Source organism: Primulina tabacum, chromosome 9 (assembly GCF_025594145.1).
Source record: "Primulina tabacum isolate GXHZ01 chromosome 9, ASM2559414v2, whole genome shotgun sequence".
NCBI lineage: Eukaryota > Viridiplantae > Streptophyta > Magnoliopsida > Lamiales > Gesneriaceae > Primulina > Primulina tabacum.
The window spans coordinates 41,633,064-41,657,745 of record NC_134558.1 but is presented as its reverse complement, the minus strand read 5'-3'; the positions used below and the strand labels follow the sequence as shown (position 1 = coordinate 41,657,745).

The following is a 24,682-nucleotide window of genomic DNA, read 5'->3' as shown; positions in this document are numbered from 1 at the left end:
AATCCTGCACATCATGCTCACCCCCACACTTATCACAGAAAATTTCTTGCAGACGCATAGCCGACCCACTCATGCTCATCCCATCAATCTTTCTATTCAAAGCCTCTAACTGTGCTGAAACCGCCGACAAATCATTAACTTGATTAACTCCAGCACCTCGTCTCTGCCTATCAGACTGAAGATGATAGCTACTAGCAGCCATCTCCTCCAATAACTCATATCCTTCCTCCGCCGTCTTTCTCAGTAAGTTACCACATGCAGCAGCATCTATCATAGTACGGTTAGGAGTAAGCAGACCGTAGTAGAAAGTTTGAACAACTAACACAAGAGGCAGCTCATGGTGTGGACATCTCCTCAACAAGTCCTTGTAGGGCTCCCATGCCTCGTAAAGTGACTCTTGCTCATATTGAGCAAAAGTAGTAATGTCGGCTCTGAGCTTCATAGTCTTCAACGGAGGAAAGTACTTGATCAGGAACGCCTTTGCCATATCTTCCCATGTAGTAATAGACCCTACAGGCAAACAGTTTAACCACGACTTAGCTTTATCTCTCAGTGAAAATGGAAATAAACGCAAACGAATAGCGTCATCAGACACGCCATTAAACTTAAAAGTATCACAAATTTCAAGAAAGTCAGCTATATGAGAATTAGGGTCGTCAAGTGCACTTCTCCCAAATTGGACAGTGTTCTGAATCATCTGAATGATAGCTGGCTTGATCTCAAACTGATTAGCTCGGATGACTGGTCTTACGATGCTTGGACGTGCTCCATCAAGAGACGGCTGTGCATAATCCAACATCGGTATACGCCTTGGCTCCTCTCTTTGTTGATCGCCTTCCATTCTTTCCTTCGCTCTTTGCTGTTGTAGTCGACGTCTAGCTGTGCGTTCGATCTCGGGGTCAAAAGGCTCAAGCTTAAACTCGAGTGATCTTCGCATGCACCACAAGAAAAATCTGCAACACAATGAGAGTATCAAATAACAATAAAATAAATAATACTAAAGAATTTAACTGAAAAATAAAAAATTGTGAATCAACAGTCCCCGGCAACGGCGCCAAAAACTTGATCGAGCAAAACTTGCACAGTGAATAATCCCAAAATTTATTTTATAAATGAAAGCTCGATTTAAATATCGCAAGTGCACGATAGTCAAGTTATAATAAACGTAAGTAAATACGAGTATCGTTCCATAAGGACTGCGTTACACTATTTTTATTTTCAATTAAAATTTCTTTAGCAACGATAAATTGAGTTGATGATTAAACTAATGTAAAGTAAACAATTAAAATAATTAAAATGCAAAGAAAACGTTTTCAAGAACGCAATGATTAATTTGGATTAAATCAAATGAGAAATGAATTTGTTGGGAATTATCAGTTCACCTGCCGCTCGTGTTTAACTAATTACACTCAACTTTTACTCGTGCGTTCGATGGAATTCCCTAGACTAATTAATATACTCTGTCGAGCTATATTAATACTAATAAAAAACATGCAGTACTCAAGTGTCCTCAAATATTTAACAGTTCAAGATTGCATTACATTCTATGGAATCCACTAGCTTTCATTCGGGTGAACTATCACTATCGACACGTACCCAATTCCGTATATCTACTAAAATTGTAAATCCGTGGTTTATACTATTTGATCGTATTGTTAACTATTCTATCGAACTCATCAACAACATGAAATAATCAAAGGAAGTTAGCTAGGCTTCGATTGAAACACGAAAGAACAATAGCATAAACAAATCACTAATAAAAACGTCGAGAAATAATGTTCAACACCGAGTATGGGGTAGGATCCCCTCAAATCCCAACAAATCTAGAGTTTAGCTACTGAAATTCATGATAAAAACCAACAATCAATGTAAGAAATAAAATACTGAATAATGAAAATACTAACGATGACAATGGATGACGGCCACGACGCGTGGAAATCTCGAGGTCTTCGAAATCTCCTTTGCTCCTAGCCTCCTCTCCAAGAAAAATGATGAAAAGTCTGATAAAGATCAAAAAACGGCCGCTGCTCTCGTGTGTTAGGTTATAGTGTAGGATAGAGTCCCTAGAAATTTGGAAACAAATCTTTCTCAATCTCGCTTCTCGCTAGGGCGGTATATTTGACCGCCCTAGCGAGAGGTCCTCGAATAAGCTTCCTCGAGCATGTCCCTGGTTTCGCTGGGGCGGTCAAGCGAGACACTTGCGCAAAATAATCCTCGGCCATACCACAATGCTCCCTGGGGCGACCGCCCTAGCGAGACACTTGCGCAAAATAATCCTCGGCCATACCACAATGCTCCCTGGGGCGGTCACTTTTGCCCGCCCTAGCGAGACCTCTTCGATATTATGCCAAAGTTTCTCCCACTTTTTGGTTCAATTCCTACAAAATAACCACAGAATACACGAGATTAGTCAAATGCTCAATAATGCTAAAAAAATTGCAAAATTCAACTAAAACAAACTAATATGATGCATGAACGCGACTCAAAACCAACACTAAAAACACGTAAAAACGAGTCCTATCAAACACCGTTTGGATATTGTGTACATCATTGACATGTTGCGCATATATTTAAAAAACCCGACATTAAATTATTAATCTTGTTATGCGGTAAATAAAGTGAACTAAGGATTTATGATCACATATCGGATATCTAACATTTGGAAATAGTTGGATATTTGGACTCCGAATAAAGTTGCGGAGTTTTATTACCGATAATAATTATTAGTCTAAGAAACCATTGAGGATCAATTGAAATAATAAAACTGCTATATTATATTAAAGAACAACTGAAACTTTTCAAAGTCAAAATATATTGACATGGAGTTTCTAATTAGAAAAAAAAAATTCGGTGTGGTTGTGTGTCAATTGAGCATATTGCAAACTCTATAATTGCTGATGTATTTGTCATGGGTTGGCCACCCAAGATGTTTATGGGCATGCAACACACATTGGTGTTATCCATATAGATGATATGCATGTATCATGGGAGTCAAGTGGGAGTTTGTACTCGGTTTGAGCATTGACTCATTTGAAATGATTAAGTTTATGTACAGACTAAGGTATATTTGAATTATTTTGAAATAAAATGATGACTTTCATTGCGGTTTAACATTTGGTTGAAAGTCTGTTATGGGACTTTTTAAGTCATTAGGATAACCAGTTGGAAATGTATGTTTTATTCTTGAATCAATTTTATGTTTTTTCATGCTAACATTCATATTTGATCTATGTCATTGATTATGCTAATATTGTGATAAATGATTGGTCTAGTTATTTTAAATGTAGATATGACTATTTTGTTCAATATTAATATAATTGATAGACCAGATTGTTAAGGAATATTTTGGTTTAGATAGCAAGAGATCAATCCAGTTTTTGCATGTACAATATACGGATAACTTATATGTCCCAAGTGGGAGATTGTTGGAATTATTTTGTAGGCTCACATAATTTAATTAATTGTACATGGACAAGCTATGTAATAAAAGACCCAATAAGATGATCTAAGTAATTATAGATTTCTTAACGTGTTGTGATATATGGATTTAGTCACATGATTTATAGATTTATTTTATTAATTCTCTAACCGCTTGAACTTAAATCTGCCGAAACTTAATTTAGTTCTCAAAATTGTCACCGTATGATGCCTCTGGAACTATTCAAGCATTGCTGGACAAAGTGAAGCTGCTAGAGAGTAGATGAAATTAAATTGTTGGCGAGATCATGACCTGTGATGTTTTATATGAAGACCAGAAATTTGCAGTGCACAAGGATGCCGTGTTAATATTTGGTATAATGTGGCAAGACCGATTGGTTAACTTATTTATTTTTTCTTATCCTATTTTTATATAATGTAATATAGTTTTAGTAAACTCATTCAATTACAAACTCTGTAAATCAAGGGTGTGAGCATGCGAGTCTTGGTTACATTGTCGGGAAACAAATCCGTTTCTAGTGTTTTCATTCATATATTTAATCTGCTTTAAATTTTAAATTAAAATAATCCTGGAACAAAATTTGCTCGACGTCAAGATATGTATATAATATAAGCAATCTCATGTGTTATGTTAGTTTCAATGAATGACCCGCGCAGCAAAGAATATGGGAAAAAATTCATTATTCGTGTTTTTGGTTTAATCGGTACCCTGTACAGCCCTTCTCTTACCTGCATTTGAAATAAGATATTCCGTGATATATGACATGTGAAAGAGGACCAAACTAAGGGTTCTGGCTGCTTGGATTCATCGGGGGAGGCTGAGGTATCCATGTTCTTGGATCCCAGTTGACCCGTGGTAGAGGCGGTAGTTGCTGTGGCGGTGGCGGTGAAAGTGGAATGTTTGGCATCCAAGTCCTTGGATCACCCAAACTAACAGGTGGAGGGTTCGGAAAATTCAGGGCAGGTGTTGTTCTGAGAGGTGGGAACGGAAAAGGCAGAGATGGTGGGTTTGGAATCCACTGGTATGGATACGGCCAAGGGAGTGGGAATGATCGAAAAGGTGGTAAAGATGGTAGCGGTGGCAGCTGACGGTATGTCTATCTTGTAAATCCCATAGATATCTGTTGTTTTATTGACCGAGAGAGAAACATATTTTCTGGGCCTTATTTGCACTCGCTCTATATTAACATCTACACCCCGATGAACAGAAAAAAGAAGTTAATGCATTAGTGAAATAAAATCCAAAAAATTCTTTTGACGCATGCATATGCATATCTTGATCAGTTGTACACGTGTGGAATAAAGAATTTGGTACCTTTGAAGAAATGAATGGGAGTGTTTAGAGAGATCGTGGTGATGGCATACATCACAGTAGACAGAACCTGGTATGGTGATATGTGAATTGGGCTGAGCTGCACCCCAACACGCAATAATCAAAATGATGATAAGCTGGATGATATGCATTAAAGAATGATTTCTGGGTGGGTTAGCTTTATTTTACACACTATATACTGTATACATAGAACGAGGTGAAGCCGTGAATAGTTGGTTGGTTGGTAGGAAGGAAGGAAGAAGTAGGCAAAAGCAAGTGCCTCTCCTGATCCCCATGAATGGAGGAGGAAGCATTTACTCTACTCCCCTAGCATATTGGCCCAGGCCCACGATTCTTGCTGTTTGGGCAACAATAGGGCCCATTCGTTATGGCTATTTTTAGTATCTATACGGAAATCTTTTATCTTGTTTTCTTTCGCTATTTTCAATGGTGTAACATGTATATCTTATATTACTGGTTCATTGAAACAACATATGATCATTAACGAACAAATAGAAATATATATCGAAAATAAATTAGACTAAACTACGTCACATTTCCCATTAACTTTTTAACGCAAGAAAGTAAATTCTCGAAACGTTCATCATTAGGTAAGCCAACCACTGTTTTAATTTCCTTTGTGAAACTTTGGGATTAAAGCCATAATGCTCCGGCCGCCTTGAGAAGTGGAACCAAGTTTCCGCTGATATGCGAAGCCATGACTCTGTCCATGGCCCCGATGAGTTTTCCGCCGACAAAAACCACCGGCATGGCCGAGCCACTGCCGAGCAGCCGTATGAGAGCCTTCTCAATTTCTTTACCCCTAGGATCTTGGTCGAGCTCATAAACAGTAGGGTTCACTCCCATTCCACAAAACAGCCTCTTCACTGCATGGCACATGCAGCATGAGCTTAGACTGAATACCACCACCGCGCTGGAGGAGGCCAGCCTCACCACCGTTTCCAAAGGATCGACCGAGGTGATGGGATAGTAGCTTTGTGAGTCGGAGTGGTTATAATATTGCATTATTATTTATTTATTACAATACTATACTATCTAGTTGATCTTGCGAAAGAAGGGAATGAGATGACTGCTGCTTGAAAAGTGAAGTAGAATCAGGACAAAGCTAAGTAAGAGTTTTTGTCCGAGGAATGCGTATGCGAAATGATGAATCGGGAAACGTAACGTAACGCCTATTTATATATATAAAAAAACACACACACACACATAGTGGGGAGGCCAGGGTTCGCTTCAATTTGTCTCTAGTTGTCTCAACGCGTGCTAATAATTAAAAAATCTACTTAGGTTGAGCTTTAAAAGAGCCTTAAAAATATTTGCAACTCTGTTGATGTAAGCCGGCGGCTATGAGGGGCTTCTGTCTTAAATCATCTGATCATTTAATTTCTACCTTATCGCATTTTATTAATTTCAAAAACTGATAAATATCAGAAAGTAATTTAGTTTGATGGACAAATTATAATAAATATAGACAAAAGGATTTTAATTTAAGGTGAGGTCGTTGTTGCTATAATATTAATTTAATGAGGTGATCGATCCTGAATCAATAAATATGCATATGCATTGAGTTTTAATTAATTCTTTCTCAAGTATATGGCCAATGCCCATTAATAAATATATATAATGCTTCCAACTATATTTATCATGCATGCCCCCCCAACTGCTATGAATGCTCATTATGTCTTTTAATATTTTATTTTTGTTAATTAAGGGTACGTAATTAATAAGCCTAAATAATTATTTGAATTTATGAAATTAATTAATTTTAGTGAGATGTAATGGTAATCATTCCTCCAAATAAATCTCTTATTTCAGACAATTACACCCTCAATTTCCTCGATCGCTAATTATTTTTGAGTAGCCAGTAAGCCATAATAAAAAGGTCAGTAGAGCTAAAATTTTAATTAATGCTTTACGGCTTTATAAATGACCAATTAATTGAGCTCCGAAGAGTAATAAATACACTTTAATCCAATTTTGAACCCCTCCCTCTCTCTCTCTCCCTCTCTCTCTCTCCCTCTCTCCGTTAAAAAACAACTACTATTTTCTCAAACGGTAGTTAAAACAAAAGGCAGTGACTTAATTGTAGGAAACAAATTAAAAATATCAAACTGTATTAATAAATGATGATAATATAACATTGAACGTTAAAATAAAATTATTAACAATCGAATTAACAACATTAGGCGTGAGCAAGCTAAGCTGAAGCTATATTTCAATCTATATAATATATATATATATATATATATATGTATATTAACTACCGTTTGAGAAAATAGTAATTGTTTTTAACGGAGAGAGAGAGAGAGGTTCAATGATATTTGTAAAGACAAAAAGAAAAAAATGTTGGGAAATTAGGAAAGGTAACGATAAAGTTCATGACCTTCACATAAATGCATCATCAAAACCGATGCATGACGCCATCAAAAATTAAATATCTTTATAATTAATAAGTAGTGCATTTATAATTATATTTCACGGACTTACAAAATAATAATATAATAATAATTATTATTATTTTGGTCATCAATATCAATTATTATTCAATGTATGGCACCCCATAGGAAGGAAACACCGGAAAGCTTTTGGTCCGCTTTTATTTATTATGAACGATAAAAATTAATAGAGATGTGAATGGGGTGGGTATGGCTAAACCCAAGATCTTTTCCATGAAAAAACTTTGACCTATTATCCGTCCCACCCCGATTAAATATTCTTCGGATCCACCCCACCTCGAATATGAAACGGGATCAGATAGACCCGTGAGACCCGAATTTTTTTTAAAATAAAAAAGTAAAATTTCTTCTCACATGACTGAATTATGAAACAGACAAGCCTCTAAATACAACATTGTGGAAAATTAATTCATGTCTTCGACCACACTTAATAATAACAAACAAAGTATTTTCACGACATAAAGAATTACATCAAAAAAAGTGTTACTAGCTCTCCAAAAAAGTCTTGACACCCCAAAAATAAGTCATAATTTAAACAGATCAATATAAAATCAGCGAGTAGGTAATATTTCAGACACATTCTTCGGGATCAACTTCCTCTTCATCAAGAATTGTGAAACAAGTTAGTAAACTACTTGAAGAATTAACTACAAAATTAAATAGAGAAAGTACATTAAAAAAATAAAACTGTAATTTCAAACTGTAAAAAAATGTAATTTAAAGAGAGAAAGTACAGTAAAAAAATTAAAATAAAAGTACAATAACAAAATAAAACTGTGATTTATTTACCTTTAACCTCACCCGACAACCATCTTCGCGAGCACATCAATGTCTCCAAAGTCGTTGGATTAAGCCTACTAAGATGAGGACCAACTATTCTTCCACTATTGCTAAAAGCAGATTCAAATGCAACAGTTGACATAGGAATAGCTAAGATCGTTAAGGTTGATGTGAGCTCTTAAAAAAATGAAAATTAATAAAACTAAAACACTACAGTATTTATATCCACATATATGGGGTGGGTATGGGGCGGGTATTATAGGACCCATGACCCGCCTCATATCTGAATGGGTCTGAAAAATTGGACCCGAGACCCGCTCCGTGACCCATTTAGTATGCCCAAACCCGTCCCATACACGCGGGTCCATTGCGGGTCTGGGTAAAACCCGAATCCATTGACATCTCTAAAAATTAAGTAGTAACATCTCTAAAATCTTGGTTTGCATGGTGTCCTTGTATATACAAAACTTCTATCTCGAACCCATATAATGAAACCGTAGACAATCAAGTGAAACCAAATCTACAAATAATTTGATCTATTGACATCATCTAATCTGATCGATTGCGTAAAGCCTTTTATCAAATGAAGCACGTGAGCTCCACTCCTTTATCAATTAGCGATTATTTAGAGGCCTTAGTTGCATGTGTGCTGGATCAAAGCCGAAATATGTGTACCTAATTCCAGCTATACTTTATTAAATGCAAAAATTCATACTTTTATTAAATAAACTCGACAAAGTATTAATCTTAGTTTTGTATATATATTTTTTTATGTGATATTTTTACTTTTTAATACAAAATATTTACGTTATTTGGGTCAATTTCAGTATTTTCAACACAAAATCATGTGATTAAATGATTACTATGATTCTTAAATTTTGGTAAATATATGTTTAAAAAAAATTGAAATATGTCCATGTGTTTAGCAATGTAATTATAAATTTTAACGATTTAGCTAAATGATTTTGACGAGAATGATTAAAATTAATAAAATAAAATATATAATTACAAGACTATTTTTGTAAAGTCCGAAATTCCTAAGACTGAACGGATTTATTTTAATTGATCAAAATGATTTAATTAGTTAAAACAAATTATTTTAACTAAGTTTTTATGCTGAACATGCAACTATGAGTAGTTCTCTTGTGAGACGGTGTCACAAATTTTTATCTGTGAGACGGGTCAACCCTATCAATATTCACAATAAAAAGTAATATTCTTAGCATAAAAAGTAATATTTCCACCGATATTAACAATAAAAAATAAGCATAAAAAGTACTAATTTTTCATGGATGACCCTATTAAGAGATCATCTCATAAAATACGACTCGTGAGATCGTCTCACACAAGTTTTTGCCAACAAATTATAGTAGCACTTTTAAAGTTGGGCCAGCTCTTTCAAATCTTAAAAATCTAAAAGAAGAGAGCCCTTCCTTGTCCCCCAAAATCAACTTCAAATAAAATAAAATTAGAAGAAGTGTTTTCGGCCACTAAGCTCGAAATGAGTTCTGATAGTTTTTGGGATATCTTTTCCGACCGACGTCTCCTTCGAAGAAAATACATATTAAGGTAAATAAAATTTCGTTTTTTGACGTGTCGATGAAATTCATAATATGTTTTTATAATTTAAAGTTTAATGTGGAAAAATTACAAATTAAGTTTTTCGGAGGAGGAATCATATGTTTCTTTGTTCACTGCATATGGGTTAAAGCCCAAAACAGTCCCTATAATTTTACATGATTCCCAATTTGATCTCTTCATCACCCAAATTAGTCCCAAAACTCACACATTTTCCCCAAATTAGTCCTTGGAGTCAAAATATCTTCGAAAATGACGAAAATAACCATGTTTTAATAGATCGTATAAAAAGCCTTGAAAATGATATAAGAGCTTATGCTAAACATTTGAGACATATCATATTATTATTACTGTGTAACTTACTTTTTATTATAATATTTTGGAATATTTAAAACAAATAGATGTAACCAAGGTTAGATATCAGGAACAACTAGGAACAAATCTGATTACTGATATGATGCAAAATAATAGATTTTTAGAAATAGTCTCAGATTTCTCCGAGTTATCTTCTAAATTCTCAGGATAACTCAAATAAATCCAAAAGACGATACAAAGTTATGATAATAAGCTATACTATGTACCACGAATGGTTGAATAAATACTCGAAACACAAGAATAAATTATTGAAACATTGAAAGATATTCAAATGAGAATCCAAAATCTAGAACAAAAACCCAATTCTAGTCAAATGAAAATGGGAGGAGGTTACTGTCATCTAGGGATGTAATCGAGTCGAGCCGAGCCGAACTCTTGAATGTTTGAGCTTGGTTCGTTTATAATCGAGCCGAGCTCGAGCTTTATTTAACGATATATGCATGGATCACGAGTTTATTCAAGCCTTTATCGAGCCTAAACAAGCTTAATAAATACGAATTATACATTTAAATTTTCATCAAATTAATTAAAAAGTAAATTATATATTTAAAGAAAAATATATTATTCTTATTAAAATTTGTAAATTTATTATAATAAATAAATTTAATAGAATTTTCTATATATTTCATAAATAATATGCAAAATCAATAAATCAAATATCAAAACTATTATTTTTTCATCTAAAAGATTACTAATGAACTTACCAACGAACATGTTCACGAGCCAACGAGCCGAATACTGTAAAGCTTGAGTTTGGTTTGTTTATCTTAACGAGCCTCATTAAACGAGCTTTTATCGAATCGAGCTTCGAATAGCTAACAAACGGTTTGGTTCGTTTACATCCCTACTGTCATCTTTTGGTATAGAACCCTTATTATATCAAAAAAGAAAACTGAAAATGGTGCAAAAACCTCTAAATTATGAATAAAAAATTATCAATCTTAACAAGAATGTCTCGGAAAATAAATAACCAAGCCACAACGATAAAAAAGATTGGTATCAATAATCTTGAAGACCTTGCAGAATCTTTTGCAAATCTCAAAGTCGTAAATCTAAAAAAAAAAAACACAACTTGGGGTGATCAATCTGTAGTTATCCCTAGAAATATTGCCGAAAACTACCAAGAGGGAAAGTATGGGATCCCATGACATAAACATATGAGATTAACCACACCGATTTCCAAGTTGGAGGGGAATTACATCAAGTGTGAACGCAGTCAAGAAAGAATCAAATTCTCTTGCACGAAACATCATATGGAAAGACTGTTTTAGAACCAATACATCTTTATGTGGTTATGTTTAAACTTGATATACTTGAATTCAAAAATAGATAAAATGTCATAGATGATTGTATATCTACTATGAGAATCACAGTCGGAACACTTGATTTCAACAAAGAATAATTTATTAAATTTTTAGAAATGAGTTTTATTGGATTAGTCAAAATCTCTTGGAACACGACTTAGGCAGAAACCAAAGAGTCAGTAATAGTCAGAGAATCTCTTGGAGAAATTGGATAAATAATGGATACCATATTTAAATCACAACTCAAAGGGGTTGACTATTAATAGTCAAGATACATAGAATAAAAAAAAAAGCTCAAGCTCTGTATAGTGTTGAATTAAATGATACATATTTAGTTGATGAATACATTATGTCATTCATTAAATATATATGTAATGTGAGAGTCGAAAAAAATACATCAATGCAACTTTTCTTTGCCAAAATATCAAGTCCATGTAGAGATATGCTAATAAAAGAATATGTTTCCGGCAATCCAGATACATTGGCTAATAGAGCGTCTTTTCTTAAAATAAAATTGGGAGAATGATGACATTTGGCATCATTATAAAAGAACTACAAAATATTAATGAGTAATAACAAACATACTCCATTATGTTGTAGAGAAAATGATCTTCCAATAATTATTGAAAGCAAACCACAAAGACAAAAAATGAAAAAAAAAAAACTTTATATCTCATCCTTATGCTAGAAGTGGGAAAAATTAAAGAAATTATTAGAAAACAAGAGTAATAAGAACTAGACAAAAAGATATATCTTAAAAATCTGGACAAATAAGTAGATCATCACGAAGTAAGATGTCATTTCAGGCATCAAAATCATATCAAAGAATGGGACAAACGCCAAGAAGAAAAACTTTAGAAGATCTCACACCAGATATGTTGAAAATTTTCAATATTGTAATTGTTGGACAAATGAAGCAGAAAGTCACGTTTCGAATAACTGTCCTGAAAATGGTATAAAGATAATAAATCGTTTTTAATCAACTTCAGGTACCGAAGAAGCGGTTTATTATCAAGATTTGATTTAAATATACCAGTTTGAGGATATTCATTGAAGCAAAAATATATATGAAGTATAAGTCTTGAATCAAGAAAAGTCAAATGCAGAGACAGAATCAAAATCAGACTGAAGACGAAGTGTTTTGACACAAAACACATGAAAATTTGTATGGTTTATTTAACCAAAAAACTATATCTCATTACATGATGCAAAAGATTATGAGAGAAAATCTCAACCTACAGAGAAATCAAGGATTCTCCATAGGACAAGTAGTCAATGAACATAGTCGTTCCTATTAAAAGGCATGAGAGTCATCTGATTCATGCCTTTTTTTAGGGGCTCATAAATTTTTTTTTTTAAAAAAAACTTATTATATAGTAGTCTAAATTGACCTAATATAAGTTTATTATACATAGATTTTTTTCCCTTGCATATCACAAAATTTTTTTGCTAAATATAATTTTTTTATTATTATTTATGGGTCTCTTGATACATTTATTATAAAATCCATTAATTTTGGGTATCTTGATTAAAAAAAATTCCAATATAAATCTATTTTTCCTAGATCAACCATATAAAAAAAAATGTATTCCCTAAATTTATTATATATACAATAAATGTGCACGATATAAAAATTATTATGTGACTCATAAAAATTGTTCTTATATTAATGTGGATGATTTATTTTTGAAGTTGATATTCTTGAAGTGCGCATTAACAAGAGAAAGAAAATATGCAATTGATGTGGTGAATTACATTAAGAAAGTAGACGTATGTTTTTCAAATAGACACATTGCTTATAAAATCTTGTTGACTAATTCGGTTAAAATAATAAGTGAAGAACGAAGTTTCTCAAAATTAAAGTCGATTGAGGAGTCTTTCCAAAAGAATTGGAGAAATAATTATCTCAAAAAATGTACGATATTTCTCAAAGCGAAACTTAATGTTATGTAAAAGGATTAAAAAAGCATAAATCTTAATCGAAGGTGGAGGAGAAATAACTTAGTACAATGTCAAAACACCACCGATTTATTTTCATGATACAGAAAATGAAATCTTATCATGAAACAATTTCCCACAAATGTTTAAATCACATGCACAAAAAAATGAGACAAGGCGATTAATGTTAAAACCACCACGTGATCAATAGGTCATAGTCCGGAGACCAAGAAAGACATTTTACATAAAAATGTCAATCCAGCTTCGTAGCAAGGGTGGTTATGAAAAAAATTTATACACCAAAACATGAAATATTCTAGACGATTTGGAAAAACAATGTTTCAATTAAGAACAGTGCAAAACCTCCAACCATAATAATAGGATTCCACAAAATAACTTTACATCAGAAAATAGTAGAATTTGAATTTAAAGTATATCGAGAAGATATCAAGCAGAATGATCAAAGAAAACTATAATGAAGATAGCTTGGTATGGTGGGAAATGAACCAAATCCAAGTCAGCCTTAATATTAAGAAACACAATGAATATGTGTTCGTCAGATGTAAGTTTATCCCGATAAAAAAAATTGATCAAAAGAATATTCAGATTATTATCAAGAAACATTTGAACATTTGTTTAATCAAAGAAAGAATATCACCTCACATAAGTCCAGGTTTTTGGCAAGAAATCATGATGAAATCAAATTGAACAAACACATGTTAGTAATTAATTATCAAAAAATTAATAAAATTATGAAGTTTGATGGGTATTTTTATATCTGGTAGAGATTATTTAATTACTTGTATACACAACACAAAAATGTTATTTAAATTAATCATCGGTACAAGGAAAATTTAATTCATTGGAATAGAAGTCGATGAGTCAGGAATAATTCACAAGAACACGTTGTGGAAAATGTGCAGAATTTTCCAGATAAACTCAAAGACAAGAAACAATTACAATTTTTAGGAGTTATAACTTAGCTGGAATGTTCATCAAGAATCTAGCAAAACATAGGAAAATATTTAGTCTATTATTAAAAAAATATGTAATATTTATATGGACAAAAAAATACACTAATGAACATAGTCAATTAAAGAAGATTTGCAAAAAAATTCCAAAAATGGTTATTCATGAAGATGAGCTTGCATTATACAAAGATTCCGATGATCACTGGTGGTAAGAAGTTCTCACAAAGCTCACAGCAGAAGAAGAAAAGCAATGCATATATTGTAGTGTAATATTCTCAGATGCTGGAGCCATTAGATGATATAATAATAATAAAGAATTATATGCACTAAAAAAGCTTTTGAGAAATGCTCACTATTTTTATTCGCTAAGAAATTTACCTTGAAGTTGATAATATATATATAAAAGATTTCTCGAAAAATATAATAGAATCTAAAACCGAGAGGATAAGATTATGAAGATGACAATCTTTATGTCAAAATTATTTTTTTATAATATTATTATTAAATCTCATGAAAATATTCTTGCAAATTTCCTAATAAGATATGAACAACACTGATGTTGATATCATCTTGAAATTGTAGAGGCATTTGAGAAAAACACCTTAAAATGCTTCAAAACGAGTTCAACAAACATGTCCTAAATACAGAAGTTGCGGGTATGCTATAACAAGTTTATAAGAGCACTGCCTCTGATTAAATTAAAAGTTGTTTACATGCTTATAATCAGCAATCTGTACTGCAAAAGCCTACCATCCAGACTATTGAGGAAAAAATGGCTTTTTAAAAAGAGAGTTTTTGTGTATATGGCTCTATACCTGGAGCATGAGATTCCAGTACCCTTAGCACAAGTGTTAATTCGAAATCATCCATAGATGAGTCGGTCCAACAAAAAATTGAAGCTATGTATCTTTATCTCGAGCCTTTAAGTCAACCCTTCACATCGGGGATTGACGAGGGAAAGATCAATTTTAAACCTCAAACAGATAATAGAAAATCTAAAGTCGGTAGTAATGAGTTTGTAGTTTTTCCATTTCAGGTACATCAATAGAAACGAGAGAAATTTAAAACTAGAATATAAATTAACCCAACTACTGCTCTAGTTGATATAGCATTAAAAAATCATAGGATATGGATGAAACTCAATGCATATCTTAAGAAAGTTAAGAAATGTTATGAGTTTGGGGCTCTAACCTCAGTCAATACCACAACACACAGTTTCTCAGAAATATCAGCATTGCTCAAATGGATCCAAAAGTATGTTCATGATACATGGGTGAATAATGATTATTTGTTCAGATGAGATATTCTAAAACTATAATTATTTTATATAGCACCAGATCTAGCTGAGAAAACTGACACGAGACTTTCTATTTCATCAAACTTAGGAGGCCAAACGTGAACATTAGAAACTCATCAAGAATCCTCTACCAAATGAAACACATCTTGTGTGGGGACCCGGATGCTAATTCATTTCTTAATCATTTTTGGGAATGATTAAATCAATTAAATAAACAGGGTCTAAATTTTTTTTATATACAAATGCGGAAACGTAATGTAATCAATCTGATATACATATCAAAAGTAAAGTACATGTCTTGTACTCAATACATTAAACTCAAGCTAGAGTTCAACTACTATATATCAAGTGCTTAAACCTATCTACTTCTGATCCGGATCTCCACGCTAATCTGTCCTCTCTCATTCTCTTCTTGACCTTGATCCTGTCCCACCTGTTGTCATGCACACATACAAACACAACAACAGCCGGATAACTCCGGTGAGAATATAATCCCAGTATAAACAATGTATACATGCAATCATATAAACAGATATAAAAGCATGAAACAGATATCAATAGCATGTATCAAATCAGAAAGACATGTATAGATATAAAACTGTAAATAAACTCAGGACTCGTCATCTCCGACTCGACTCATCTCTAATCTAGGGATCCCGGTTCATGGACATTGTCTCATATATCGAATCTCAGCGATAGGAATAAATCAACTTCTAAGCAAACATCGATATAAACCAAAGATCCAGTGTCTTGGCATATCCTGCCAATGACTAGGCATCTCCGCCCATGACTCAATACACGCTTTGCTATAAATCAATAGAATAAGCATCTCAATATAAGACATTGCAACATATCGAGGCAATGGCAATTAAGTATGTGATTTTGGGAAACTCAAGTTAAATCAAACTCGAGTTGTGCAATCCTGGATCAACATTGGTTTATACCTTTCTTTTCTGTCAATCTGACTCTGTCAAAGTCTCGGATTCAAAGCCTGTCAATATCAATCTGGCAATGAAAATATCGAGGAGTATAATATCAATACGCCACTCAATCAATACTGGATATAATCAGAACTAGATCAAATTCTGTTTCAACGGCATAACGGTACAATCTCAATATACCCAGTAATACAAATCAACAGATATCACTTCCCACAACTCATAATCAATAACAATACAAATCTGATATCAAATCTCAATCAAATCTATTCTGCAAATCATAACAATTCCATACGGTATCTGTTCTTCAATCCGGTTTCGATTATACGATGTCTAATATATCAAGAACACCATATATGGATCATATCCGATTCCTTCAATATCATATTTTCAAAACATAACAAAACGTAGTAAAAATTACGTCCAATTGAAGCTCTCGTCGATAGAAACACAGCACTGAAGTCGGATTGAAATTCTGACGGGCGGATCTTGCACAAACTTCAAATTCCTAAAATAAAAGGCCTAGGGATTTCTGGCAATTTCTCAGAAGCCTTTCTCGATTCTTTCTTACTGATTCTGAGGAACAAAATCGTTTGTTGCTATATATACAATGCATGGCTAGGGGCAAGTGGCTAACTCTAGGTGCTGCACGTCTCGCGCATATGCGCGACCCTCCTCGGCGCATATGCGCGAGACATTCTGTCTCGGCAGCTCGCGCATATGCGTGCCCTCACCCAGCGCATATGCGCGAGGTTCTTTGCAACTCTCTGCCACCCTCGCGCACATGCGCACGGTTCTAGTCGCGCATATGCGCGAGGTTCTCTACCTACCTCGCGCATATGCGCCCTGTCCGGTCGCGCATATGCGCGAGGGGTTCAGTCCTCGCACATAATTCGTGTATTCGCTCGTATTTTCCGGTCTGATCTGTTCTGTCTATAATCACATCAATTTATCAACAAATCATTTCAGCTTACAATAATCAAAATCTCGGGCATTACATCTTGTTGCTTTATTCACTGAAGATGACATATCCACCAGATGATCATGATGTTTATGGGCTTGCCTCGCAGAGATATGCAAAGTCAAGTTTTCGTTTAAATTTTATCAGAATTTAGTTAAAGGGTTTTTCATATTAAGTACAATGACAAGAAAAACTATAGGATTTGCAGAAGAAATATTTGAAAAGAAAATAAATCTTATGTGGAATAGCAAGCTAGGGAGCAAAGAGATTCTTCGGGAATACTGTGACATAGCTCACATTGGAAGATGGTCAGAAGGGTTTTTCTCGGAGTTCCCAAATCAGAAAAAATAAGAATTTGGGAAGGGGTGATTGACCACACATAAAACAATTTCTTCGGGAACATCAAAATCAAAAGATTTTCCAACAGAAATAAAGGAGGCGAGTGAGATGTGACTCACCGCCACAAAAAGACAGGTTGTACCATTATCTAGTGGAAGATTGGACAACCCAACCATTCACTACGAAACGTTTTCGGTACAAACTACAAGCAATAATTCAAAATTTTATTTATAAGTCTGAAGTTCGAATTTGAAATCTGATGAGGTCATATATAATTATGAAAACTGAAATAAGTCGGGAGAATAATAATCCTCTCCATTTTTTTTTCAAATAAATCATTGTAATATTTTCAGTTTATGTGTATTGTTTTTCCATCTACCATAAGTAGCTAAACTAGTTATTTCCTCCTCTACAGGAGGTTACTATTGTAACAATATTTAGTATGTCTGACTAGAAATTTATAATTTTTTGCCCTTCTCATGTATTATTTTCGAAATAAAGTAGGAAACAAAACAATGTTGTGTTGTTTCTAAAGAAATCGACGTCAAAAACCATCCATTGCGCCTGTGCGGTTGGCTGTGAGAAGTAGTCTGTAAAATCCTATGGGCACAACCCTGTGAAATTTTGGTAAAAAATGTATAAGCTTTATTTTATTTTACGAAAACATGATGAGCCATTAAAACATATCTATATTTATAAACTGAAAACCTTGCGTAGCCTTATTTATTTAGGTAATATGTCTCTTGTGACACTTCTTGTCCCACATAGTAAAAATTAAAGATTTAAAATGAGTTTATAATAGGGTACAATGATCTTCTATAGAAAGCTGGATTAATCATTTTCGTAAAATGAAGACGAATACGAAGTAGTTGCTATAGGGGTCCATTGTGCAGTCACGCAAGCACGGGCCCGGGCTCGAGGTGTGACATAATTGTATCAGAGCCGGTCACCGACATGGAACATTGGAAAATAAGTGATATGCGGCGCAAAGTGCTACATACATGGGAGCCACCTCTTGAACTTGCTGGGCAAAATGTTACATGACGGGAGCCACCTCTTGAACATGTAGGAGCTACATCTAGATTATCGGCGCTGGTGGATCGAGAGGTCAGACGGCTCTGAAGGAAGGGTGATTGTGATACCACCTTGTCCCACATAGTAAAAATTAAAGATTTAAAATGAGTTTATAATGGCTACAATGGACTTCTATAGCAACTTGAGTTAATCATTTTCGTAAAGCGATGAAGAATACTAAGTAGTTGGTATATGGGATCATTGTGTAGTCACGCAGGCAGGGCTGTCTCGATACGTGACATCTCTAGTCAGACTCGATAAGTATAACATCACGTACTTGGATTACAAAAGTAAATCAAAATAGAAAACATAGGTAAAATAGAAATTACGGCATAATCGAGACAAATAGAAACTGTGAAGGATATAATTGATACACTGAAAACTTGAAAATGGAAAATGAGAATGAATGAAAACAATAGGGACATAATTATTAAGTATCCCCTCGTGATCATAGTATTTTCTTTTCAGAACATAGATTGATGGATAAATCAAATTTTAGTGAACCAAGTATAATCATATTCTTTCTGAAATAGCACTACAGTGTTTTATCTCTAACATATTATTTATGTTCATAACTAATATTTGATGAACCTTGATTTATTTAGACATCCATACAATGACAAACCCTGTAAAGTCATTTTCTTGTGGTTGGTGTCTTTTCCTGTTGCAAAATTTAACCACGATGTTTATATTTCTTTCTGAAGGGAAATATTTATTCCTAATTTTAATTAATATATCTTATTGATTTATTTCCATAATATTATGTTTGCTTGTTGATTTGATTGAGTATAATATTTAATTATGATTTTGCCTTTCTAGATAATTATGTTAAGATTTTATTGTGATATGAATTCTTCCTTGAATTTAATTTCCTATTGATAAGATTATGTGGAATATTGGGTTTTATCTTTCTAGATATTATCTTTGTGATAAATATCTTCTAGATATAATATTTATGATAATGATTTACATGATATGATATTATTGATTTGTTTCTAATAGAATTCTTGTTTACCATATCTTATAGATTTCTTTATGGAAGATAAACTCTAGGAGAGATGAAAGCTATATATAAGAGGTGATCAACGTGAGGTGATTGAGGGCGAATAGAGAGAAGGGTGTAGAGAGAGAGACGAAGAAAAATTCAGAGAGTTTTAGTGGAAAAGATTTTTCGTGGAAGAGTTTTTCGTGGAGATAGTTTTTTGTGAAGGTGATTTTCGTGGGAGTTTTTCGTGGGAGATTTTCGTGCTGCTTCTCCTCTCTCGGTTAATATTCACTCTGTGTGCACGTTCAGAAATTCAGAGAAAACCCTTATTCAAGAAACGTGCTGTGAAGAGGGCGATAGAGTGTTGCTTTGAATGTTAAGAACATCTGCGGACAACATCTGGGAAGAAGTTGACCGAAGATTGTTTCTCGTGGATCTACTGTTTGGCAACACGTTTTTGCTTTCTTGTTTTAGTTTTATTCTGGTTGTTTGTTTCAGAAAGCATTTGTTTTCTCAACTTGTTGAGGAAATTGATTTTTGTCATAATCACTAGTGTTAGGTTTTTGTAAACGATTGAGTTTTCTAGTGACTAATTTTTGCCATAAGGCACCGCACAAGTATTTATACTTGTGCATATTTAATCTCGTTCATCTGTTTATTTCAAGTCAATTTGTGTTATAAAAGTTAATTTTCCGCTGCATGTAGATGTTGTCCGAGATGTTGTAACATCTGGAACAACACCTAATTCTGATAAAACACAAATTTACTGTTTTACATCCTATACTGAAAGTCTTATTATTTTTAGCATCTGTCGGACAAAATAATCCTTACAAGTGGTATCAGAGCCTACTCTTGATATACTAAGTGCTGATTCTGGTTTTTATTTTGTTTTGACAGAAATATTTAATGGACACGTCACTTGCAAACGGAGTACTTCGACCACCAGCTCCTAAACCTCCTGTCCAACAGCAGTTTCGACCAAGGAATGAAGAAAAACGCTGGTTGCAAGTAAATCCTTCAGGTGTTGCCCTAGGTGTTGCCACTCCTGGCCGCAACATCTCCAAAAATTCAGTATGTTTGAACTCCACAACTTCTGGAAATTTGAGTGGAGATGATGGATCAGAGGCTGATTATGAAGAATTCACTCTTGAGAGTGTGCAAAAGCTTTATGAAGAGCTGTTTGAAGATTGGACCAAAAGAAACAAGTTGAACTCAAGTCTCATGAAGGAGAACGTTGAACTAAAAGCCGTAGTTGCCAAACTTGAGGTAATTTTGAGCAAAAAGGATTTGGAACTTGGTAAGACCAAAGAAGAACTTCAAAAGGCAACTGAAACCTTGTCCAAGTTTAATTCAAGCACATCCAAGCTTGAATCCATACTTTTGATGGGAAGAGATGACAAGAAAGGCTTAGGCTTCAAAGACAATGTGTTTGAAATAGGTGAATCTTCCAAGTCTACTGTTTTTGTGAAGGGAAAAGCTGATACATCTCCACAACCACAATCCAATTCACCAATCAAAAGCTCTTCATCTAAAAGACGACCTGCTGCACCAATTTCTAAGAAACGAAAACGCAGGTATGTATGTCATTACTGCTTTAAGCCTGGTCATATTAGGTCATATTGTTTTAAACTCAGGGATGACTGCATGAATCAAAAGTCGAGCAGGATAATGCCCCGAATGTTGTCCAACACTTTTCGCAACACCTCCCACCATCGACCTACAGTAAGACAAATTTGGGTCCCAAAGGTAAAAACTCACTGTAAAGTTGTCTATACTTCGTTGAAAACTAATACTGCAGGTCATTGGAACTTTGATAGTGGAAGCTCACGCCACATGACGGGATCACGAGAATATCTCACCGATTATGTTGAGCAAAAATGTGGTAGAGTGACATATGGAGGGGGAGCTAAAGGAAAAATTGTTGGAAAGGGTACTTTGAGTGTTGAAGAACTGCCAAAGCTCCACAATGTGCTTCATGTCGAAGGATTAAATTCAAATTTGATAAACATAAGTCAACTGTGTGATGATAATTTGCATGTAAAGTTTGATAAACATACTTGTGAAGTTTTTGATGAAACTAACTTGTGCATTATGACAGGTACAAGGTCTTCGTACAATTACTACCAAATAGGTGAAGGACTTTCATGCAAACATGCAGAAGTTAGTGAACTCGACCTATGGCATCAAAAACTTGGACATGCTAGTTTCAAAACCCTGAAGAATTTGAGTAAGTACGATGTTGTACGAGGTATGCATAACCTATCATTTAGTACACCATATGTTTGTGGAGACTGTCAAAAGGGTAAGCAAACTCGCGTGTCACATCATATGTTGCCCCACTTTGGGACAACTACGTTGCCTCTAATTGCTACACATGGATCTTATGGGTCCTGTGGAAGTAGAAAGTTTTGGAGGTAAGAAGTATTCCTTTGTTTGTGTTGATGATTTCTCACAATTTTCATGGGTTAGTTTCATTAGAGAGAAATCGGATACTGTGATAATTCTAGTACAATTGATATTTCAAAAATTCAGTAAAACTCTCTCGAACAAAACATATTGACATTAGACATCACTTTATTCGAGATTTAGTAGAAAAAAGATTGATTCGAATTGAATTTGTTGGTACAAATAACCAACTGGATGACATATTCACAAAGCATTAGATTTTGAGAGTTTCTCCAACCTTATGAAATCTCTCAGCATGTGTTCTGCCTAATCATTCATAGATGTTGTCTCAGATGTTGTAACATCTCGGATAACATCTAACATGCATGTGCATTTCTAGGATTTAGACATACTGCATTTTCATGCATTCTGTGATATGATGTGTTGGAATGATATTGCTTAATCTTCTGTTACACTTACAATTCCTTATTCTATCTTAATTGACACACTTGATATGGTTAACAATCTGATTAAATCACAAAGTAGTTGAAAGATGATCATGTACTCCATGACATTGTCCCATACGAAAAGTGACTTGAAAAGATTGAGTACAAAGAAAAATCAATTATGCAGATGCTCTGTATCAGAAGAAAAGATGGGAAAAAGCTACCTAAAAGAGTCCAATGAAGACTGTGCTTTTAGTGTGGGAGCTACCTCATCTGAGTTTAATACAGAAAGGAAAACATAAGAAGTTGGAAAAAGCTACCTAGAGGAGTCCTAAAGAAGACCGTTCTTCTAGTGTGGGAGCTACCACTTCTATGATCAGAAAATTGATAAGTCTCTAAGTGTGCAGAAAAATCGAAATAAATTTTGAAATTGGACGTGTTATCAGAAGATGTTGCCAACATTTGCGAAAAACATCTCATTTGTGAGCATATCTCATATTTGTTTTCATGTTTCCATTTCTGTTACATTCTGTTATTAGGCATAAATAGGTCATGCATAAACATAACATTGTGAATATTGTTGGTCAAAAGGGTATGCGTATTTCAACAGAGAAAATTCGATGAAAATCCGATTTTTGCTAGAAATCCAATATTTGTGATTTTTGATGGTTCAGTGGTGTTAAGTCGATGTAGGTTTCAATTCTGTGAATTTTTTTTTTTTTGAAATGATTTTTGACGCAATTATCTCAGTAATTTTGGATAGTGATTACGAGCTAAAGCTGATCTTGTCTCCTATGAGAACTTAGTTTCTGACTATCGTCTGGCTATGGAGGTAGATGTCCATTCTGGACAAAAAGGGGGAGAAGATGCGACTCAAACTCAAGGGACTGTGAATTGAAAGGATCCAATGATACCATCTATCTGATACTTTTGCTTGATTTCTTTTTAATGTTCTTCTCGGTTAAAGGTTCTGCTTCTCTGATGTGTTTCTGTTTTAATGAATTGTTAATGATTTTTGCAGATGTTGTCTCAGGTGTTGCCAACACAACGAACAACACCCGTACTAACTTGATTTTATTCAGGGGGAGAAAAATTCTCATATTAAGGGGGAGTTAACTGGAGTTCAAATGAGAAATTGAATTTGATTTGATTTTGTCCAGAAAGGCAAAAAGAGGGAGATTGAAGGGAAATATTTATTCCTAATTTTAATTGATATATCTTATTGATTTATTTCCCTAATATTATGTTTCCTTGTTGATTTGATTGAGTATAATATTTAATTATGGTTTTGCCTTTCTAGATAATTATGTTAAGATTTTATTGTGTTATGATTTCTTCCTTGAATTTAATTTCCTATTGATAAGATTATGTGGAATATTGGGTTTTATCTTTCTAGATATTATCTTTGTGATAAATATCTTCTAAATATAATATTTATGATAATAATTTACATGATATGGTATTATTGATTTGTTTCTAATAGAATTCTTGTTTACCATATCTTATAGATTTCTTTATGGAAGATAAACTCTAGGAGAGATGAAAGCTATATATAAGAGGTGATCAACGTGAGGTGATTGAGGGCGAATAGAGAGAAGAGTGTAGAGAGAGAGACGAAGAAAAATTCAGAGAGTTTTAGCGGAAAAGATTTTTCGTGGAAGAATTTTTCGTGGAGATAGTTTTTCGTGAAGGTGATTTTCGTGGGAGTTTTTCGTGGGAAATTTTCGTGCTGCTTCTCCTCTCTCGATTAATATTCACTCTGTGTGCACGTTCAGAATTCAGAGAAAACCCTTATTCGAGAAACGTGCTGTGGAGAGGGTGATAGAGTGTTGCTGTGAATGTTAAGAACATCTGCGGACAACATCTGGGAAGAAATTGACCGAAGATTGCTTCTCGTGTTTTAGTTTTATTCTGGTTGTTTGTTTTAGAAAGCATTTGTTTTCTCAACTTGTTGAGGAAATTGATTTTTGTCATAATCACTAGTGTTAGGTTTTTGTAAATGATTGAGTTTTCTAGTGATTAATTTTTGTCATAAGCACCGCACAAGTATTTATACTTGTGCATATTAATCTCGTCTATCTGTTTAT

At 34.0% G+C, this 24,682-nt stretch overlaps 1 non-coding gene across 1 annotated transcript; it reads left to right on the top strand.

The window, feature by feature from the left end:
* The first annotated feature begins 332 nt into the window (after positions 1–332).
* On the top strand, positions 333–439 carry LOC142504680 (small nucleolar RNA R71). The gene has a single exon (XR_012804305.1). It is a non-coding gene; the product is annotated as a small nucleolar RNA R71 (small nucleolar RNA).
* Positions 440–24,682: the final 24,243 nt, after the last annotated feature.